This window comes from Callithrix jacchus, chromosome 20 (assembly GCF_049354715.1).
Source record: "Callithrix jacchus isolate 240 chromosome 20, calJac240_pri, whole genome shotgun sequence".
In the NCBI taxonomy this organism is placed as follows: Eukaryota; Metazoa; Chordata; class Mammalia; order Primates; family Cebidae; genus Callithrix; species Callithrix jacchus.
The window spans coordinates 50,747,600-50,769,394 of NC_133521.1; positions in this window are offsets into that span (position 1 = coordinate 50,747,600).

Sequence of the window (21,795 nt, forward strand, 5' to 3'; positions counted from 1 at the left end):
AGAAAAATGCATTGTATATTTTTTCTAACAGACTATATTCAGAGCCATTTTCTTCTACCTTTAGGCCTCCTGGGTATTATTTAGAGTTTCTTACATTCGCGTAAAATTAGAATTTTGTTATTTTACATGAGATAGCATACTGAGTTGGTGTATATACTCCAAAACGAAGTAGAATAAGGCATTGTATATTTTTTCTAACAGACTATATTCACAGCCATTTTCTTTTAACTGTGGGAAGCCTAGATATTATTTAGATTTTTTTCGATTCGCATAAAATTAGAATTTCTGTATTTTAAATTAGAGAGCATATTGAGTTGGTGTATATACTCCAAAACAGAGTAGAAAAGGGCATTGTATATTTTTTCTGACAGATTATATTCAGAGCAAGTTTGCTTTTAACACTGGGGTACCTAGATAATATTTGGATTTTTTTGGATTTGCATAAATATAGTATTTCTATATTTTACATGAGGGAGCATATGGAGTTGTTGTATATACTCCAAAACAGAGTAGAATAGGGCATTGTATATTTTTTCTGACAGATTATATTCAGAACAATTTTGTTTTTAACAATGGGGTGCCTGGACAATATTTATAATTTTTCGATTTGGGTAGAATTAGAATTTTTGTATTTTACATGAGAGAGCATATGGAGTTGGTGTATATACTCCAAAACAAAGTAGAATAAGGCATTGTATATTTTTTTTAACAGACTTTATTCAGAGCTATTTTTTTAGAACGTTGTGGCACCTAGATATTATTTAGATTTCTTTCGATTCGTGTAAAATTAGAATTTCGGTATTTTACATGAGAGAGCATATGGAGTTTCTGTATATACTCCAAAAAAGAGTAGAATAGGGCATTGTATGTTTTTTCTGACAGATTATATTCAGAGCATTTTTGTTTTTAACATTGGGGTGCCTACATAATATTTAGATTTTTTCAATTCGGCTAAAATAAGAATTTCTGTATTTTACATGAGAGAGCATATTGAGTTGGTGTATATACTAAAAACAGAGTAGAAAAGGGCATTGTATATTTTTTCTGACAGATTATATTCTGAGGAATTTTGCTTTTAACATTCGGGTTCCTAGATAATATTTAGATTTGTTTCGATTCGCTTAAATATACAATTTCTGTATTTTACATGAGAGAGCATACTGAGTTGGTGTATATACTCCAAAACAGAGGAGAATAAGGCATTGTATATTTTCTCTAACAGACTATGTTAGGAGCCATTTTCTTTAAACTTTGGGGCGCCTAGATATTATTTATATTTTTTTCGATCGCGTAAAATTCGAATTTCAAAATTTTACATGAGAGAGCATATTGAGTAGGTGTATATACTAAAAAACAGAGTAGAAAATGCAATTGTGTATTTATTCTGACAGATTATATTCAGATAAATTTTGCTATTTACATTGGGGTGCCTACATAATAATTAGTTATATTTTCTTTTCCTTAAATTTAGAATTTCTGTATTTTACATGAGAGAGCGTATGGAGTTGGTGTATATACTCCAAAACAGAGTAGAATAGGGCATTGTATATTTTTTCTGACAGATTATATTCAGAGAAATTTTGCTTTTAACATTGAGGTGCCTAGATAATATCTAGATTTTTTTCGATTCGCTTAAATGTTGAATTTCTGTATTTTACATGAGAGAGCATATCGAGTTGGTGTATATAATCAAAAACAGAGTAGAATAGGGCATTGTATAGTTTATCAGACGAATTATGTTCAGAGCATTATTGTTTTTAACATTGGGGTGCCTAGATAATATTTAGATTTATTTGATTCACTTAAGATTAGAATTTTCTATTTTACATGAGAGAGCGTCCTGAGTTGGTGTATATACTCCAAAACAGATTAGAATAAGGCATTGTATATTTTCTCTAACAGACTATATTCAGAGTTATTTTCTTTGAACTTTGAGGCGCCTAGATATTATATAGATTTTTTTTGATTTGCATAAAATTAGAATTTCGGTATTTTATATGAGAGAGCATATGGATTTGGTGTATATACTCCAAAATAGAGTAGAATCGAACATTGTATATTTTTTCTGACAGATTATATTCAGAGCAACTGTACAGTTAACATTCCCGTGCCTAGATAATATTTAGATTATTTTCGATTCACGTAAAATTAGAATTTTGGTATTTAATATCAGAGAGAATACTGAGTTGGTGTATATACTCCAAAACAGAGTAGAATAAGGAATTGTATATTTTTTATAACAGACTATTTTCAGAGCCATTTTCTTTTAACTTTGGGGCGCCTAGATATTATTTAGATTTTTTTCGATTCGCGTAAAATTAGAATTTCGGTAATTTACATAAGAGAGAGTATTGAGTTGGTGTTTACACTACAAATCAGAGTAGAAAAGGGCATTGTATATTTTTCTGACAGATTATATTCAGAGCAATTTTGCTTTTAACATTGGTGTGCCTAGATAATATTTAGAATTTATTCGATTCGCTTAAATATAGTCTCTTTATATTACATGATAGAGCATATGGAGTTAATGTATATACTCCAAAACATAGTAGAATAGGGCATTGTATATTTTCTCTGACAGATTATATTCAGAGCAATTTTTTTTTTAACATTGGGGTGCCTAGATAATATTTAGATATTTTTCGATTCACGTAAAATTAGAATTTCAGTATTTTACATGAGAGAGCATACTGAGTTGGTGTATATACTCCAAAACAGAGGAGAGTAAGGCATTGTATTTTTTTCTAACAGACTATATTCAGAGCCATTTTCTTTTAACTTTGGGTCGCCTAGATATTATTTAGATTTTTTTTGATTCACGCAAAATTAGAATTTCGGTATTTTACATGAGAGAGCATATTGAGTTGGTGTATATAGTCTAAAACAGAGTAGAAAATGGCATTGTATATTTTTTCTGACAGATTATATTCCGAGCAATTTTGCTTTTAACATTCGGGTGCCTAGATAGTATTTAGATTTTTATGGATTTACGTAAAATTAGAATTTCCGTATTTTACATGAGAGAGCATACTGAGTTGTTGTATACACTCCAAAACAGAGTAGAATAAAACATTTTATTTTTTTTTAACAGACTATATTAAGGGCCATTTTCTTTTAACTTTGGTGCGCCTAGATATTATTTAGATTTTTTATGATTCACTTACGTTAGAATTTCGGTATTTTACATGAGAGACCATGTTGAGTTGGTGTATATACTCCAAAACAGAGTGGAAAAGGGTGTTGTATATTTTTTCGCATAGGCTATATTCAGAGCAATTTTGCTTTTAACATTGGGGTGCCTATATAATATTTAGATTTTTCTCAATTCACGTAAAATTAGAATTTCGGTATTTTATATGAGAGAGCGTACTGAGTTGGTGTATATACTCCAAAAAAGAGTAGAATAGGGTATTGTATATTTATTCTGACAGATTATATTCAGAGCAATTTTGTTTTTAAGATTGGGGCGCCTAGAAAATATTTAGAATTACTTCAATACATGTAAAATGAGAATTTTGGTATTTTACATGAGAGAGAATACTGAGTTGGTGTGTATACTCCAAAACACAGTAGAATAGGGCCTTGTATATTTTTTCTGACAGATTATATTCAGAGCAATTTTGTTTTTAACATTGGGTGCCTAGATAATTTTTAGATATTTTTCGATACACGTAAAATTATAATTTCGGTATTTTACCTGAGAGAGAATACTGAGTTAGTGTATATACTCCAAAACAAAGTAGAATAAGGCATTGTATTTTTTTCTAACAGACTATATTCAGAGCCATTTCCTTTTAACTTTGGGTCGCCTAGATATTATTTAGATTTTTTTCGATTCTCATAAATTAGTATTTCGGTATTTTACAGGAGACAGCTTACTGAGTTGGTGTATATACGGCAAAACAGAGTAGTAAATTGCATTGTGTATTTTTTCTGACAGATTTTATTCAGAGAAATTTTGCTTTTAACATTAGGTTGTGTCGATAATATGTAGATTTTTTTCAATTCGCTTGAAAATAGAATATTTGTATTTTACTTGAGAGAGCATATGGAGTTGGTGTATACACTATAAAACAGAGTAGAATAAGGAATTGTATATTTTTTATTACAGACTGTATTCAGAGCCATTTTCTTTTAACTTTGTGGCGCCTAGATATTATTTAGATTTTTTTAGATTCACGTAAGATTAGAATTTCGCTATTTTACATGAGATAGCATACTGAGTTGGTGTATATAATCCAAAACAGAGTAGAATAAAGCATTGTATATTTTTTCTGACAGATTATATTCAGAGCAATTTTGCTTTTAACATTGGGGTGCCTAGATAATATTTAGAATTTTTTCGATTCGCTTAAATATAGAATTTCTGTATTTTACATGAGAAAGCATATAGAGTTAATGTATATACTCCAAAACAGTGTAGAATAGGGCATTGTATATTTTCTCTGACAGATTATATTAAGAGCCATTTTGTTTTTAACATTGGGGTGCCTAGATAATATTTAGATATTTTTCGATTCACGCAAAATTATAATTTCAAAATTTTACATGAGAGAGCATACTGAGTTGGTTTATATACTCCAAAACAGAATAGAATAAGGCATTGTATATTTTTTTAACAGACTATATTCAGAGGCATTTTCTTTTACATTTGGGTTGCCTAGATATTATTTAGATTTTTTTCGATTCACGTAAATTAGAATTTCTGTATTTTACATGAGATAGCATATTGAGTTGGTGTATATACTTCAAAACACAGTAGTAAAGAACATTGTTTTTTTTATGACAGATTATATTCAGAGAAAATTTGCTTTTTACATTGGGGTACCTAGATTATATTTAGATTATTTTCAATTCACATAAAATTAGAATTTCGGTATTTTACATGAGAGAGCATACTGAGTTGGTGTATATATTCCAAAACAGAGTAGAATAAGGCATCGTATATTTTTTCTAACAGACTGTATTCAGAGCCATTTCCTTTTAATCTTGGGACACCTAGATATTATTTAGATTTTTTCGATTCGTGTAAAATTAGTATTTTGGTATTTTACATGAGAGAGCACATTGAGTTGGTGTATATATTACAAAACAGAGTAGAAAAGGGCATTGTACATTTTTTCTGATATATTATATTCAGAGCAATTTTGCTTTTAACATTGGGGTGCCTAGATAATATTTAGATTTTTAATTTTTTTGATTCTGTTAAAATTAGAATTTCTGTATTTTACATGAGAGAGCATACTGTGTTGGTGTATATACTTCAAAACAGAGTGGAATAAGGGATTGTATACTTTTTCTAAGAGACTATATTGAGAGTCATTTTCTTTTAACTTTGGGTCGCCTAAATATATTTTTGATTTTTTTTTATTCGCTTAAATATCGTATTTCTGTATTTTACATGGGAGAGAATATGGAGTTGGTGTATATACTCCAAAACCCAGTAGAAAAGGGCATTGTATATTTTTCCTAAAAGAGTATATTCAGAGCCATTTTCTTTTAACTTTGAGCGCTAGATATTATTTAAATTTTTTTCGATTCACGTAAAATTAGAATTTCCGTATTTTACAAGAGAGAGCATACTCAGTTGGTGTATATACTCCAAAATATAGTAGAAAAAGGCACTGTATATTTCTTCTAACAGAATATATTTAGAGTCGTTTTCTTTTAACTTCGGTGAGCGTAGATATTATTTAGATTTTTTTCGATTCGTGTAAAATTAGAATTTCTGTATTTTACATTTGAGAGCATACTGAGTTGGTGTATATACTCCAAAACAGAGTAAAATGGGGCATTGCATATTTTTTCTGACAGATGATATTCAGAAAAATTTTGTTTTAATATTAGGGTGCCTAGGTAATATTTAGATACTTTCGAATCAGGTAAAATTAGAATTTCTGTATTTTACATGAGATTGCATATTGAGTGGGTGTATATACTACAAAACAGAGTAGAAAAGGAAATTGTATATTTTTTCTGAAAGATTTTATTCAGAGCAATTTTGCTTATAACATTGGGGTGCCTATATAATTTTTAGATTTTTTTTGATTCGCTTAAATATAGAATTTCTGTATTTTGCATGAGAGAGCATATGGAGTTGGTGTATATACTCCAAAACAGAGTAGAATAGGGAATTGTATATTTTTTCTGACAGATTATATTCAGAGCAATTTTTTTTTAACATTGGGGTGCCTATATAATATTTAGATTTGTTTCGATTCATGTAAAATTAGAATTTCGGTATTTTACATGAGAGAGCATACTGAGTTGGTGTATATATTCCAAAACAGAGTAGAATAAGGCATTGTATATTTCTTCTAACACAGTATATTCAGAGACATTTTCTTTTAACTTTGGAGTGCCTAGATATCAATGAGATTTTTCTCGATTCGCGTAACATTAGAATTTCTGTATGTTACATGAGAGAGCATATTGAGTTGGTGTATATACTCCAAAACAGAGTAGAAAAGGGCATTGTATATTTTTTGTGACAGATTATATTCAGAGTAATTTTGCTTTTAACATTGGGGTTCCTAGATAATATTTAGATTTTTTTTAATACGCTTAAATATAGAATTTCTGTATTATACATGAGAGAGCATTCTGAGTTTGTGTATATACTCTAAATAGAGTAGAATAGGGCATTGTATATTTTTTATGATAGATTATATTTAGATTTTTTTCGATTCGCTTAAATATAGAAGTTCTGTATTTTACATGATAGAGCATATGGAGTTGGTGTATATAATCCAAAACAGAGTAGAATAGGGCATTGTATTTTTTTTTCTGACAGATTATATTCAGAGCAACTTTGTTTTTAACACTGGTGTGCCTACATAATATTTAGATTTTTTTCGATTGACGTAAAATTAGAATTTCTGTATTATACATGAGAGAGCATACTGAGTTGGTCTATATACTCCAAAATAAAGTAGCATAAGGCATTTTATATTTTTTCCAACAGACGATATTCAGAGCTATTTTCTTTTAACTTTGGGGCACCTAGCTATTATTTAGATTGTATTTGATTCGTGCAAAATTAGAATTTCTGTATTTTACATGAGAGAGCATATTGAGATGGTGTATATACTCCAAAACAGAGTAGAAAAGGCCATTGTATATTTTTTCTGACAGATTATAGTCAGAGCAATCTTGCTTATAACATTGGGGTGCCTATATACTATTTAGATTTTTCGATTCACGTAAAATTTGAATTTTTGTATTTTATATGACAAAGCATACTGAGTTGGTGTATATACTCCAAAACAGAGTAAAATAGGGCATTGTATATTTTTTCTGACATTATATTTAGAGAAATTTTGTTTTTAACATTGGGTGCCTAGGAAATATTTAGATTTTTTTGATTCAGTTAAAATTAAAATTTCTGTATTTTACATGAGAGAGCATATTGAGTTGGTGTATATACTAGAAAACAGAGTAGAAAAGGGAATTGTATATTTTTTCTGACAGATTATATTCAGAGGAATTTTGCTTATAATATTGTGGTGCCTATGTAATATTTAGATTTTTTTCGATTGACGTAAAATTAGAATTTCTGTATTATACATGAGAGAGCATACTGAGTTGGTCTATATACTCCAAAATAAAGTAGCATAAGGCATTTTATATTTTTTCCAACAGACGATATTCAGAGCTATTTTCTTTTAACTTTGGGGCACCTAGCTATTATTTAGATTGTATTTGATTCGTGCAAAATTAGAATTTCTGTATTTTACATGAGAGAGCATATTGAGATGGTGTATATACTCCAAAACAGAGTAGAAAAGGCCATTGTATATTTTTTCTGACAGATTATAGTCAGAGCAATCTTGCTTATAACATTGGGGTGCCTATATACTATTTAGATTTTTCGATTCACGTAAAATTTGAATTTTTGTATTTTATATGACAAAGCATACTGAGTTGGTGTATATACTCCAAAACAGAGTAAAATAGGGCATTGTATATTTTTTCTGACATTATATTTAGAGAAATTTTGTTTTTAACATTGGGTGCCTAGGAAATATTTAGATTTTTTTGATTCAGTTAAAATTAAAATTTCTGTATTTTACATGAGAGAGCATATTGAGTTGGTGTATATACTAGAAAACAGAGTAGAAAAGGGAATTGTATATTTTTTCTGACAGATTATATTCAGAGGAATTTTGCTTATAATATTGTGGTGCCTATGTAATATTTAGATTTTTTTTGATTCGCTTAAATATAGAATTTCTGTATTTTACATGAGAGAGCATATGGAGTTGGTGTATATACTTTAAAACAGATTAGAAAAGGGCATTGTATATTTTCTCTGAAAGATTTTATTCAGAGGAATTTTTCTTTTAACATTGGGGGGCCTAGAAAATATTTAGATTTTTTTCGATTCGCGGAAATTTAGAATTTCGGTATTTTACATGAGAGAGCATATTGAGTTGGTGTATGTACTCGAAAACAGAGTAGAAAAAGGCATTGTATATTTTCTCTGACAGATTACATTCAGAACAATTTTGCTTTTTACATTGGGTTGCCTAGATAACATTTAGAATTTTTTTAATTTTGTAAATTTATAATTTCGGTATTTTACCTGAGAGAGCATATTGAGTTGGTGTATATACTTTATAACAGAGTAGGAAAGGGAATTGTAGATTATTTCTGACAGATTATATTTAGAGCAATTTTCCTTTTAACATTGGGTGCCTAAATAATATTTAGATTTATTTCGATTCTCGTGAATTTAGAATTTCTGTATTTTATATGAGAGAGAATATAGGGTTGGTGTATATGCTCCAAATCAGAGTAGAAAAATGCATTGTATATTTTTCTGACAGATTATATTCAGAGCAATTTTGCTTTTAACATTGGGGTGCCTAGATAATATTTAGATTTTTTTCAATTCAGGTAAAATTAGAATTTTTTTATTTTACATGAGAGAGCATATTGAGTTGGTTTATGTACTCCAAAAAAAAGTAGAAGAGGGCATTGTGTTCTTTCTCTGACAGACTATATTCAGAGCAATCTTGCTTTTAACATTGGAATGCCTAGATAATATTTAGATTTTTTTTGGTTCGTGTAAAATTTGAACGTTTGTATTTTACATGGGAGAGAATATTGAGTTGGTGTATATAATCCAAAACAGAGTAGAAAAAGGAATTTTATATTTTTTCTGACAGATTACATTCAGAAGAATTTTGCTTATAACATTGGGGTGCCTAGATAATATTTAGAATTTTTTAATTTGCATAAATTTACAATTTCTGTATTTTACATGAGAGAGCATATTGAGTTGGTTTATATACTTTATAACAGAGTAGGAACGGGCATTGTATATTATTTCTGACAGATTATATTCTGAACAATTTTGCTTTTAACATTGGGTGCCTAGATAATATTTATATTTTTTTCGATTCCCGTAAAATTAGAATTTCGGTATTTTACATGAGAGAGCATATTGAGTTGGTGTATATACTCCAAAACAAAGTAAAATAAGGCATTGTATATTTTTTCTGACAGATTATATTCACATTAATTTTGCTCTTAACATTGGTGTTTCTAGATAATATTTAGATTTTTTTTGATTCCCGTAAATTTAGAATTTCGGTATTTTACATGAGAGAGCATATTGAATTGGTGTATATACTCCAAAACAGATTAAAATAGGGCATTGTATATTATTTCTGACAGATTATATTCTGAACAATTTTGCTTTTAACATTGGGTGCCTAGATAATATTTATATTTTTTTCGATTCCCGTAAAATTAGAATTTCGGTATTTTACATGAGAGAGCATATTGAGTTGGTGTATATACTCCAAAACAAAGTAAAATAAGGCATTGTATATTTTTTCTGACAGATTATATTCACATTAATTTTGCTCTTAACATTGGTGTTTCTAGATAATATTTAGATTTTTTTTGATTCCCGTAAATTTAGAATTTCGGTATTTTACATGAGAGAGCATATTGAATTGGTGTATATACTCCAAAACAGATTAAAATAGGGCATTGTATATTATTTCTAACAGAATTAATTCAGAGCAATTTTGCTTTTAACATTGGGGTGCCTAGATAATATTTAGATTTTTTCGATTCGCGTAGATTTAGAATTTCAGTATTTTAAATGAGAGAGCATATTGAGTTGTTGTATATAGTCCAAAACTGAGTAGAAAACGGCATTGTATATTTTTTATCACAGATTATATTCAGAGAAATCTTGCTTTTAACATTGGGTGCCTAGATAACATTAAGATTTTTTCGATTCACGTAAAATTAGAATTTTGGTATTTTACATGATAGAGCATATTGAATTGGTTTATATACTCCAAAACAGTGTAAAATAGGGCATTGTATATTATTTCTGAAAGAATTTATTCAGAGCAATTTTTCTTTTAACATTGCGGTACCTAGATTATATTAAGATTTTTTTCGTTTCACGTAAAATTAGAATTTCGGTATTTTACAAGACAGAGCATATTGAATTGGCTTATATACTCCAAAACAGAGTAAAATAGGACATTGTATATTATTTCTGAAAGAATTTATTCAGAGCAATTTTCCTTTTAACATTGGGGTGCCTAGATAATATTTAGATTTTTTTGATTCGGGTAAATTTAGAATTTCGGTATTTTACATGAGAGAGCATATTGAGTTGGTGTATATAATCCAAAACAGAATAGAAAAGAGCATTGTATATATTTTCTGAAAGATTATATTCAGAGCAATTTTGCTTTTAACATTGGGGTGCCTAGATAATATTTAGATTTTTTTCCATTCAGGTAAAATTAGAATTTTTGTATTTTACATGAGAAAGCATATTGAGTCGGTGTATATACTTCAAAACAGAGTAGAGAAGGGCATTGTATATTTTTTCTGAACGATTATATTCAGAGCAATTTTTCTTTTAACATTCGGGTGCCTAGATAATATTTAGATTTTTTTGGATTCACAAAAAATTAGAATTTCGGTATTTTACATGAGAGAGCATACTCAGTTGGTGTATATACTCCAAAACAGAGTAGAAAAAGGCATTGTTTATTTTTTCTAACAGACTATATTCAGAGCAATTTTCTTTTAACTTCAGGGTGCCTAGATATTATTTAGATTTATTTCGATTCGCATAAAATTAGAATTTCGGTATTTTACATGAGAGAGCATATGGAGTTGTTGTATATATTCCAAAACAGAGTAGAAAAGGGCATTGTATATTTTTTCTGACAGATTATATTCAGAGCAATTTTGGTTTTAACATTAGGGAGCCTAGATGATATTTAGATTATTTTCGATTTGCTAAAATATAGAATTTCTGTATTTTACAAAAGAGAGCATATGGAGTTGGCTTATATACTTTAAAACAGACTAGAATAAGGCACTGTATTTTTTTTTGACATAATTTATTCAGAGAAATTTTGTTTTTAATATTGGGGTGCCTAGATAATGTTTAGATTTTTTTTTGATTCGCTTAAATATAGATTTTCTGTATTTTACAAAATAGAGCATATGGAGTTTGTTTATATACTCAAAAACAGAGTAGAAAAAGGCATTGTATATTTTTTCTAACAGACCATATTCAGAGTCATTTTCTTTGAACTTCAGTGCGCCTAGATATTATTTAGATTTTTTTCGATTCGCTTAAATATAGAATTTCTGTATTTTACATGAGCGAGCATACGGAGTTGGTTTATATATTCCATAACAAAGTAGAATAGGGCATTGTATATTTTATCTGACAGATTATATTCAGAGCAATTTTGTTTTTAACATTGGGGTGCCTAGATTATATTTAGATTTTTTTCGATTCGCTTAAATTTAGAATTCCTGTATTTTACATGATAGAGCATATGGAATTGCTGTATATACTCCACAACAGAGTAGAATAGGGCATTGTATATTTTTTCTGACAGATTATATTCAGAGAAATTTTCCTTTTAACATTGGTGTGCCTAGATAATATTTAGATTTTTTTCGATTCGCTTAAATACAGAATTTCTGTATTTTATATGATAGAACATATGGAGTTGGTGTATATACTACAAAAAGAAGTAGAATAGGGCATTGTATATTTTTTCTGACTGATTACATTCAGAGAAATTTTGTTTTTAACATCGGTGTGCCTAGATATTATTTAGATTTTTTTCGATTCGCATAAAATTAAAATTTCGGTATTTTACATGAGAGAGCATATTGAGTTGGTGTATATACTCCAATACAGAGTAGAAAAGCTCATTGTACATTTTTTCTGATAGACTATAACCAGAGAAATTTTGCTTTTATCACTGGGGTGCCTAGATAATATTTAGATTTTTTTCGATTCACTTAAGTATTGAATTTCTGTATTTTACATGAGAGAGCATATGAAATTGGTGTATATACTCCAAAACAAAGTGGAATAGGGCATTGTATATTTTTTCTGACAGATTTTATTCAGTGCAATATTGCTTTTATCATTGGGGTGCCTAGATAATATTTAGATTATTTTTGATTTCCTTAAATGTAAAATTTTTGTATTTTACATGAGAGAGCACACTGAGTTGGTGTATATATTCCAAAACAGACTAGAATAGGGAATTGTATATTTTTTCTTACAGATTATATTCTGAGCAATTTTGCTTCTAACATTGGGGTGCCTAGATAACATTTAGATTTTTTTCGATTTGCTTAAATATAGAATTTTTGTATTTTACATGAGAACATATGGAGTTGGTGTATATACTCCAAAACAGAGTACAATAGTGTATTATATATTTTTTTCTGACAGATTATATTCAGAGCAATTCTGTTTTTAACATTCGGATGCCTAGATAATATTTAGATATTTTCAATTCACTTAAAATTAGAATTACTCTATTTTAAATGAGGGAGCATACTGAGTTGGGGTATATACTCCAAAACAAAGTAGAATAAGGCATTGTATATTTTTACTAGAAGAGTATATTCGGAGCCATTTTCTTTTAACTTTGGAACGCCTAGATATCATTTAGATTTTCTTCGGTTTGCGTAAAATTACAATTTCCATATTTTATATGAGAGAGCATATTGAGTTGGTGTATGTACTCCAAAACAGAGTAGAAACGGGCATTGTATATTCTTTCTGAACTATTATATTCAGAGCAATTTTGCTTTTAACATTGGGGTGCCTTGATAATATTTCGATTTTTTTCAATTCACGTAAAATTAGAATTTCGGTATTTTACATGAGAGAGCATACTCAGTTGGTGTATATACTCCAAAACAGAGTAGAAAAAGGCATTGTATATTTTTTCTAACAGACTATATTCAGAGCCATTTTCTTTTAACTTCGGGGCACCTAGATATTATTTAGAATTTTTTCGATTCGCATAAAATTAGAATTTCTGTATTTACATGGGAGAGCATATGGAGTTGTTGTATATACTCCAAAACAGAGTAGAAAAGGGCATTGTATATTTTCTCTGACAGATTATGTTTAGAGCAATTTTGCTTTTAACACTGGGGTTCCTAAATAATATTTAGATTTTTTTAGATTCGCTTAAATATAGAATTTCTGTATTTTAAATGAGAGAGCATACTGAGTTGGTGTATATACTCCAACACAGAGTACAATAAGGCATTGTATATTGTTTCTAACAGACTATATTCAGAGCCATTTTCTTTTAAATTTAGGGAACCTAGATATATTAAATTTTTTTCGATTCACGTAAAATTATAATTTCGGTATTTTACCTGAGAGAGCATATGGAGTTGGTGTATATACTACAAAACAGAGTAGAATAGGGCATTGTATATTTTTTCTGACAGATTATATTCAGAGCAGTTTTGCTTTTAACATTGGGGTGCCTAGATAATATTTAGATTTCTTTCAATTCGCTTAAATATAGAATATCTGTATTTTACAAGAGAGCAAATGGAGTTGGTCTATATACTTCAAAACAGAGTAATATAGGGCATTGTATATTTCTTTTGACAGATTACATTCAGGGCAATTTTGTTTTTAACATTGAAGTGCCTAGATAATATTTAGATTTTTTCGATTCAGGTAAAATTAGAATTTCGTTATTTTACATGAGAGAGCATACTGAGTTGGTTTATATACTCCAAAAGAGAGTAGAATAAGGTATTGTATATTTTATCTAACAGACTATATTCAGAGCTATTTTCCTTAACTTTGGGGCGCCTAGATATTTAGATTTTTTTCGATTCCCGTAAAATTAGAATTTCATCTGTTTACAAGAGAGCATATTGAGTTGGTGTATATACTCCAAAACAGAGTAGAAAAGGTCATTGTATATTTTTTCTGACAGATTACATTCAGAACAATTTTGCTTTTAACATTGGGGTGCCTAGATAATATTTAGATTTTTTCGATTCACTTTAAATTAGAATTTCGGTATTTTACATGAGAGAGCATACTGAGTTAAGGTATATATTCTAAAACAAGTAGAATAAGGCATTGTATATTTTTCCTAACAGAGTATATTCAGAGCCATTTTCTTTTAACTTTGGGGCGCCTAGATATCATTTAGATTTTTTTCGATTCGCATAAAATTAGAATTTCGGTATTTTACATGGGAGAGCATATGGAGTTGGTGTATATACTCCAAAACAAAGTAGAAAAGGGCATTGTATATTTTCTCTGACAGATTGTATTCAGAGAAATTTTGTTTTTAACATTGGGGTGCCTAGATAATATTTAAATTTTTTTCGATTCGCTTAAATTTAGAATTTCTGTATTTTACAAGATAGAGAATATGGAATTGCTGTATATACTTTAAAACAGAATAGAATAGCGCATTGTATATTTTTTCTGACAGATTATATTCAGAGCAATTTTTCTTTTAATATAGGTGTGCCTATATAGTATTTAGATATTTTCTATTCACATAAAATTATATTTTCTGTATTTTACATGATAGAGCATATGGAATTGGTGTATATACTCCAAAACAGAGTAGAAAGTTCATTTTATATTTTTTCTGACAGATTATATTCAGAGCAACTTTCTTTTTAACAGTGGGGTGCCTAGATAATATTTAGATTTATTCGATTCACGTAAAATTAGAATTTCTGTATTTTACATGATAGAGCATATGGAGTTAGTGTATATACTCCAAAACAGAGTAAAATAAGGTATTGTATATTTTTTCTAACAGACTGTATTCACAGCCATTTTCTTTTAACTTTGGGGCGCCTAGATATTATTTAGATTTTTGTTGATTCGCATAATATTTGAATTTCTGTATTTTACATGAGAGAGCATATTGAGTTGCTGTATATACTCCAAAAAAGAGTAGAAAAGGGCATTGACTATTTTTTCTGACAGATTATATTCAGCGCAATTTTGCTTTTAACATTGGGGTGCATAGATAATATTTAGATTTTTTTCGATTCGCTTAAATATAGAATTTCTGTATTTGACAAGAGAGAGCATATCGAGTTGGTGTATGTACTCCAAAACAGAGTAGAATAGGGAATTTTATATTTTTTCTGACAGATTATATTCAGAGAAATTTTGTTTTTAACATTGGGGTGCCTAGATAATATTTAGGTTTTATTTGATTCACCTAAATTAGGATTTCGATATTTTACATGAGAGAGCATACTGAGTTGGTTTATATACTCCAAATCGGAGTAAAATAGGGCATTGCATATTTTTTTTGACAGATTATATTCACAGAAATTTTGTTTTAACATTGGAATGCCTAGGAAATATTTAGATTTTTTCGATTCAGGTAAAATTTGAATTTTTGTATTTTAAATGAGATTGCATATTGAGTTGGATTGTATACGACAAAACAGAGTAGAAAACGGAATTGTATATTTTTTCTGACAGATTATATTCAGAGCAATTTTTCTTCTAACATTGTGGTGCCTATATAAATTTAGATTATTTTCGATTCTTTTAAATATAGAATTTCTGTATTTTACATGTGAGAGCATATGGAATTGGTGTATATACTCCAACACACAGTACAATAAGGCATTGTATATTTTTTCTAACAGACTATATTCAGAGCCATTTTCTTTTAAATTTGGGGTGCTTAGATATTATTAAATTTTTTTCAATTCACGTAAAATTATAATTTCGGTATTTTACCTGAGAGAGCATATGGAGTTTGTGTATATACAACAAAACAGAGTAGAATAGGGCATTGTATATTTTTTATGACAGATTATATTCAGAGCAGTTTTGCTTTTAACATTGGGGTGCCTAGATAATATTTAGATTTCTTTCGATTCGCTTAAATATAAAATTTCTGTATTTTACAAGAGAGGAAATGGAGTAGGTCTATATACTTCAAAACAGAGTAATATAGGGCATTGTATATTTTTATGACAGATTATATTCACAGCAATTTTGTTGTTAACATTGAAGTGCCTAGATAATATTTAGATTTTTTCAATTTGGGTAAAATTATAATTTCGGTATTTTACATGAGAGAGCATACTGAGTTGTTTTATATATTCCAAAACAGAGTAGAATAAGGCATTGTATATTTTATCTAACAGACTCTATTCAGAGCAATTTTCCTTAACTTTGGGGCACCTACCTATTATTTAGATTTTTTTCGATTTTCGTAAAATTAGAATTTCAGTGTTTTACAAGGGAGCATATTGAGTTGGTGTATATACTCCAAAACAGAGTAGAAAAGGTCATTATATATTTTTTCTGACAGATTATATTCAGAGCAATTTTTCTTTTAACATTGGGGTGCCTAAATAATATTTACAATTTTTTCGATTCACGTAAAATTAGAGTTTCGTAATTTTACATGAGAGAGCATACTGAGTTGGTGTATATACTCCAAAAAAGAGTAAAATAAGACATTGTATATTTTTTCTAACAGACTATATTCAGAGCCATTTTCTTTTAACTTTGGGGCACCTAGATATTATTTAGAATTTTTTCGATTCGCGTAAATTTAGAATTTCGGTATTTTACATGAGAGTGCATATTGAGTTAGTGTATACACTAGAAAACAGAGTAGAAAAGGGCATTGTATATTTTTTCTGACAGAATATATTCAGCACAATTTTGCTTTTAACAATGGGGTGCCTAGATAATATTTAGATCTTTTTCGATTCTCTTAAATATATAATTTCTGCATTTTAAATGAGAGAGCATATGGAGTTGGTATATATACTCCAAAAGAGAGTAGAATAGGGCATTGTATATTTTTTATGACAGATTATATTCAGAGCAATTTTGTTTTTAACATTTGTGTGCCTAGATAATATTTCGATTTTTTCGATTCGGGTAAAATTAGAATTTCTGTATTTTACATGAGAGAGCATACTGAGTTGGTGTATATACTCCAAAAAGAGTAGAATAAGGCATTGTATATATTGTCTAACAGACTATATTTAGAGCCATTTTCTTTTAACTTTGGGGCTCCTAGATATTCTTTAGATATTTTGCGATTCGCGTAAAATTTGAATTTTGGTATGTTACACGAAAGAGCATATTGAGTTGGTGTATATACTACAAACACAGTCCAAAAGGGCATAGTATATTTGATCTGACAGATTATATTCAGAGCAATTTTGCTTTTAACATTGGGGTGCCTTAATAATATTTAGAATTTTTTCGATTTGCTTAAATATAGAATTTCTGTATTTTATATGAGAGAGCATATGGAGTTGCTGTATATACTCCAAAGCAGAGTAGAATAGGGCATTGTATATTTTTTCTGACAGATTGTATTGATAGGAATTTTGTTTTTAACATTGGGGTTCCTAGATAATATTTAGATTTTTTTGATTCGTGTAACATTTTTATTTCTGTATTTTACATGAGAGAGCATACTGAGTTTGTGTATATACTTCAAAACACAGTAGACTAAGGGATTGTATATTTTTTCTAACAGACTATATTCAGAGCCATTTTCTTTTAACTTTGGGGCGCCTAGATATTATTTATATTTTTTTCGATTCACGTAAAATTAGAATTTCGGTATTTTACATGAGAGAGCATACTGAGTTTGTGTATATACTCCAAAACAGAGTAGAATAAGGAATTGAATATTTTTTCTGACAGATTATATTCAGAGCAATATTGTTTGTACCATTGTGTTGCCTACATAATATTTTGATTTTCTCGATGCGGGTAAAACTAAAATTTCGGTACTTTACATGAGAGAGCATACTGAGTTTGTGTATATACTTCAAAACAGAGTAGAATAGGGCATTGTGTATTTTTTCTGAAAGATTATATTCAGAGCAATTTTGTTTTTAACATTGACGTGCCTACATAATATTTAGATTATTTCTATTTGGATAAAATTAGAATTACAGTATTTTACATATTAGAGCATATTTAGTTGGTGTACATACTAAAAACGGAGTAGAAAATGGCATTGTGTATTTATTCTGACAGATTATATTCAGAGCAATTTTGTTTTTAAAATTGGGGTGCCTAGATTATATTTAGATTATTTCAATTCGGCTAAAATTATAATTTCTGTATTTTACATGAGCCAGCATATTGAGTTGGTGTATATACTCAAAAACAGAGTAGAATAGGGCATTGTATTTTTTTCTGACAGATTATATTCAGAGTCATTTTGTTTTTAACATTGGGGTGCCTAGATAATATTTAGATTATTTTCGATTCACTTAAATATAGAATTTCTGTATTTTACAAGAGAGAGCGTATGGAGTTGGTGTATATACTCTAAAACAAAGTAGAAAAGGGCATTGTATATTTTTTCTGACAGACTATATTCAGAGCAATTTTATTTTTAACATTGGGGTGCCTAGATAATATATAGATTTTTTTCAATTCGCTTAAATATAGAATTTTGTATTTTACATGAGAGACCATATTGAGTTGGTGAATATACTACAAAACACAGTAGAAAATGGCATTGTATATTTTTTCTGACAGATTATATTCAAAGCAATTTTGCTTTTATCGTTGGGGTGCCTAGGTAATATTTAGATTTTTTTTTATTCGCTTAAATATAGAATTTCTTTGTTTTGCATGAGAGAGCATATGGAGTTGGTGTATATACTCGAAAACAGAGTAGAATAGGGCATTGAATATTTGTTCTGACAGATTATATTCACAACAATTTTGCTTTTAACATTGGGGTGCCTAGATAATATTTAGATTGTTTTCTATTCGCTTAAATATAGAATTTCTGTATTTTACATGTGAGAGCATATGGATTTGGTGTATATACTCCAAAACAGAGTAGAATAGGGGATTGTATGATTTTTCTGACAGACTCTATTCAGAGCAATTTTGTTTTTAACATTGGGGTGCCAGGATAATATTTAGATATTTTCAATTCGGGTAAAATTAGAATTTCTGTATTTTACATGAGAGAGCATATTGAGTTGGTATATATACTCCAAAACACAGTAGAATAAGGCATTGTATATTTTTTGTAACAGACTAAATTCAGAGACATTTTCTTGTAACTTTGGGGCACCTAGATGTTATTTAGATTTTTTCGATTCGCGTAAAATTAGAATTTTGTTTTATTACATTAGAGAGCATACTGATTTGGTGTATGTACTCCAAAGCAGAGTAGAATAGGGCCTTGTATATTTTCTCTGACAGATTATATTCTTAACAATTTTTCTTTTAACATTGGGGTGCCTAGATAATATTTAGATTTTTTTCGATTCGCTTAAAATAGAATTTCTGTATTTTACATGAGAGAGCAGGTAGAGTTGGTGTATATACTCCAAAACATAGTAGAATAAGGCATTGTATATTTATTCTAAGAGACTATATTCAGATCCATTTTCTTTCAACTTTGGGGCGCCTAGATATTATTTAGATTTTTTTTAATTCACATAATATTAGAATGTAAGTATTTTACATGAGAGAGCATATTGAGTTGGTGTATATACTCCAGTACAGTGTAGATAAGAACATTGTATAATTTTTATGACAGATTATATTCAGAGCAATTTTGCTTTTAACATTGGGGTGCCTAGATAATATTTAGATTTTTTTCGATACACGTAAACTTAGAATTTCGGAATTTTACATGAGAGAGTATACTGAGTTGGTGTATATATTCCAAAACAGAGGAGAATAGGGCATTCTATATTTTTTTGACAGATTATATTCAGAGCAATTTTGTTTTTAACATTGGTGTGCCTAGATTATATTTAGATCATTTCGATTCGGGTAAAATTAGAATTTCTGTATTTTACATGAGAGAGCGTATTGAGTTGGTGTATATACTCCAAAACAGAGTAGAATAGGGCATTGTATATTTTTTCTGAAAGATTATATTCAAAGCAATTTTGCTTTTAACATTGGGGTGCCTAGATAATATTTAGATTTTTTTCGATTCACGTAAATTTAGAATTTCGGTGTTTTAGCTGACACAGCATATTGAGTTTGTGTATATACTTCAAAAGAGAGTAGAAAAAAACATTGTATATTTTTTCTGACAGATTATATTCAGATCAATGTTGCTTTTAACATTGAAGTGCCTAGTTAATATTTAGATTTATTTTGATTCACGAAAATTTAGAATTTCCGTATTTTACATTAGAGAGCATATTCTGTTGCTGTATATACTGCAAAACACAGTAGAAAAGGGAATAGTATATTTTGATTGACAGGTTATATTAAGTGTCATTTTCTTTTAACATTGGGTTCCTAGATAATATTTAGATTTTTTTCGATTAGCATAAAATTTCAGTTTCGGTATTGTACCTGAGAGAGCATATTGAGTTGGTGTATTTACTCCAAAACAGAGTAGAAAAGGGCATTGTATATTTTTTCTGAGAGGTTATATTCAGAGGAATTTTTCTTTTAACATTGTGGTGCCTAGATCATATTTAGATTTTTTTCGATTCACGTAAAATTAGAATTTGGGTATTTTACATTAGAGAGCATATGGAGTTGGTATATATACTCCAAAACAGAGTAGAATAGGGCATTGTATATTTTGTCTGACAGGTTATATTCAGAGCAATTTTGTTTTTAACATTGGGGTGACTAGATAATATTTAGATTCTTTCGATTTGGGTAAAATTAGAATTTCTCTATTTTACATGAGAGAGCAAACTGAGTTGGTGTATATACTCAAAAACAGAGTAGAATAAGGTATTGTGTATTTTTTCTAACAGACTATATTCAGAGCCATTTGCTTTTAACTTTGGGGCGCCTAGATATTATTTAGATTTTTTTCGATTCACGTGAAATTATAATTTCCGTATTTTCCACGAGAGTGCATATTGAGTTAATGTATATACGCCAAAACAAATTAGAAAAGGGCATTGTATATTTTTTCTGAGAGATTATATTAAGAGCAATTTTGCTTTTAACATTGTGGGGCCTAGATTGCATTTAGATATTTTCGATTCGGTTAAATATAGAATTTTGGTATTTTACATGAGAGAGCATATGGCGTTGGTGTATATACTCCTAAACAGAGTAGAATAGGGTATTGTATATTTTTTCTGACAGATTATATTCAGAGCAATATTGATTTTAACATTGGGGTGCCTAGATAATATTTATATTTTTTCGATTCAGGGAAAATTAGAATTTCGGTATTTTACATAAGAGAGCATACTGAGTTGGTTTATATACTCCAAAATAGAGTAGAATAGTGCATTGTATATTTTTTTAACAGACTATATACAGAGCCATTTTCATTTAACTTTGTGGCGCCTATATATTATTTAGATTTTTTTCGATTCACGTAAAATTAGAATTTCGGTATTTTACATGAGAGTGCATATTGAGTTGGTGTATATACGCCAAAAGAGAGTAGAAAAGAGCATTGTATATTTTGTCTGAGAGATTATATTCAGTGCAGTTTTGCTTTTAACATAGTGGTGCCTAGATTA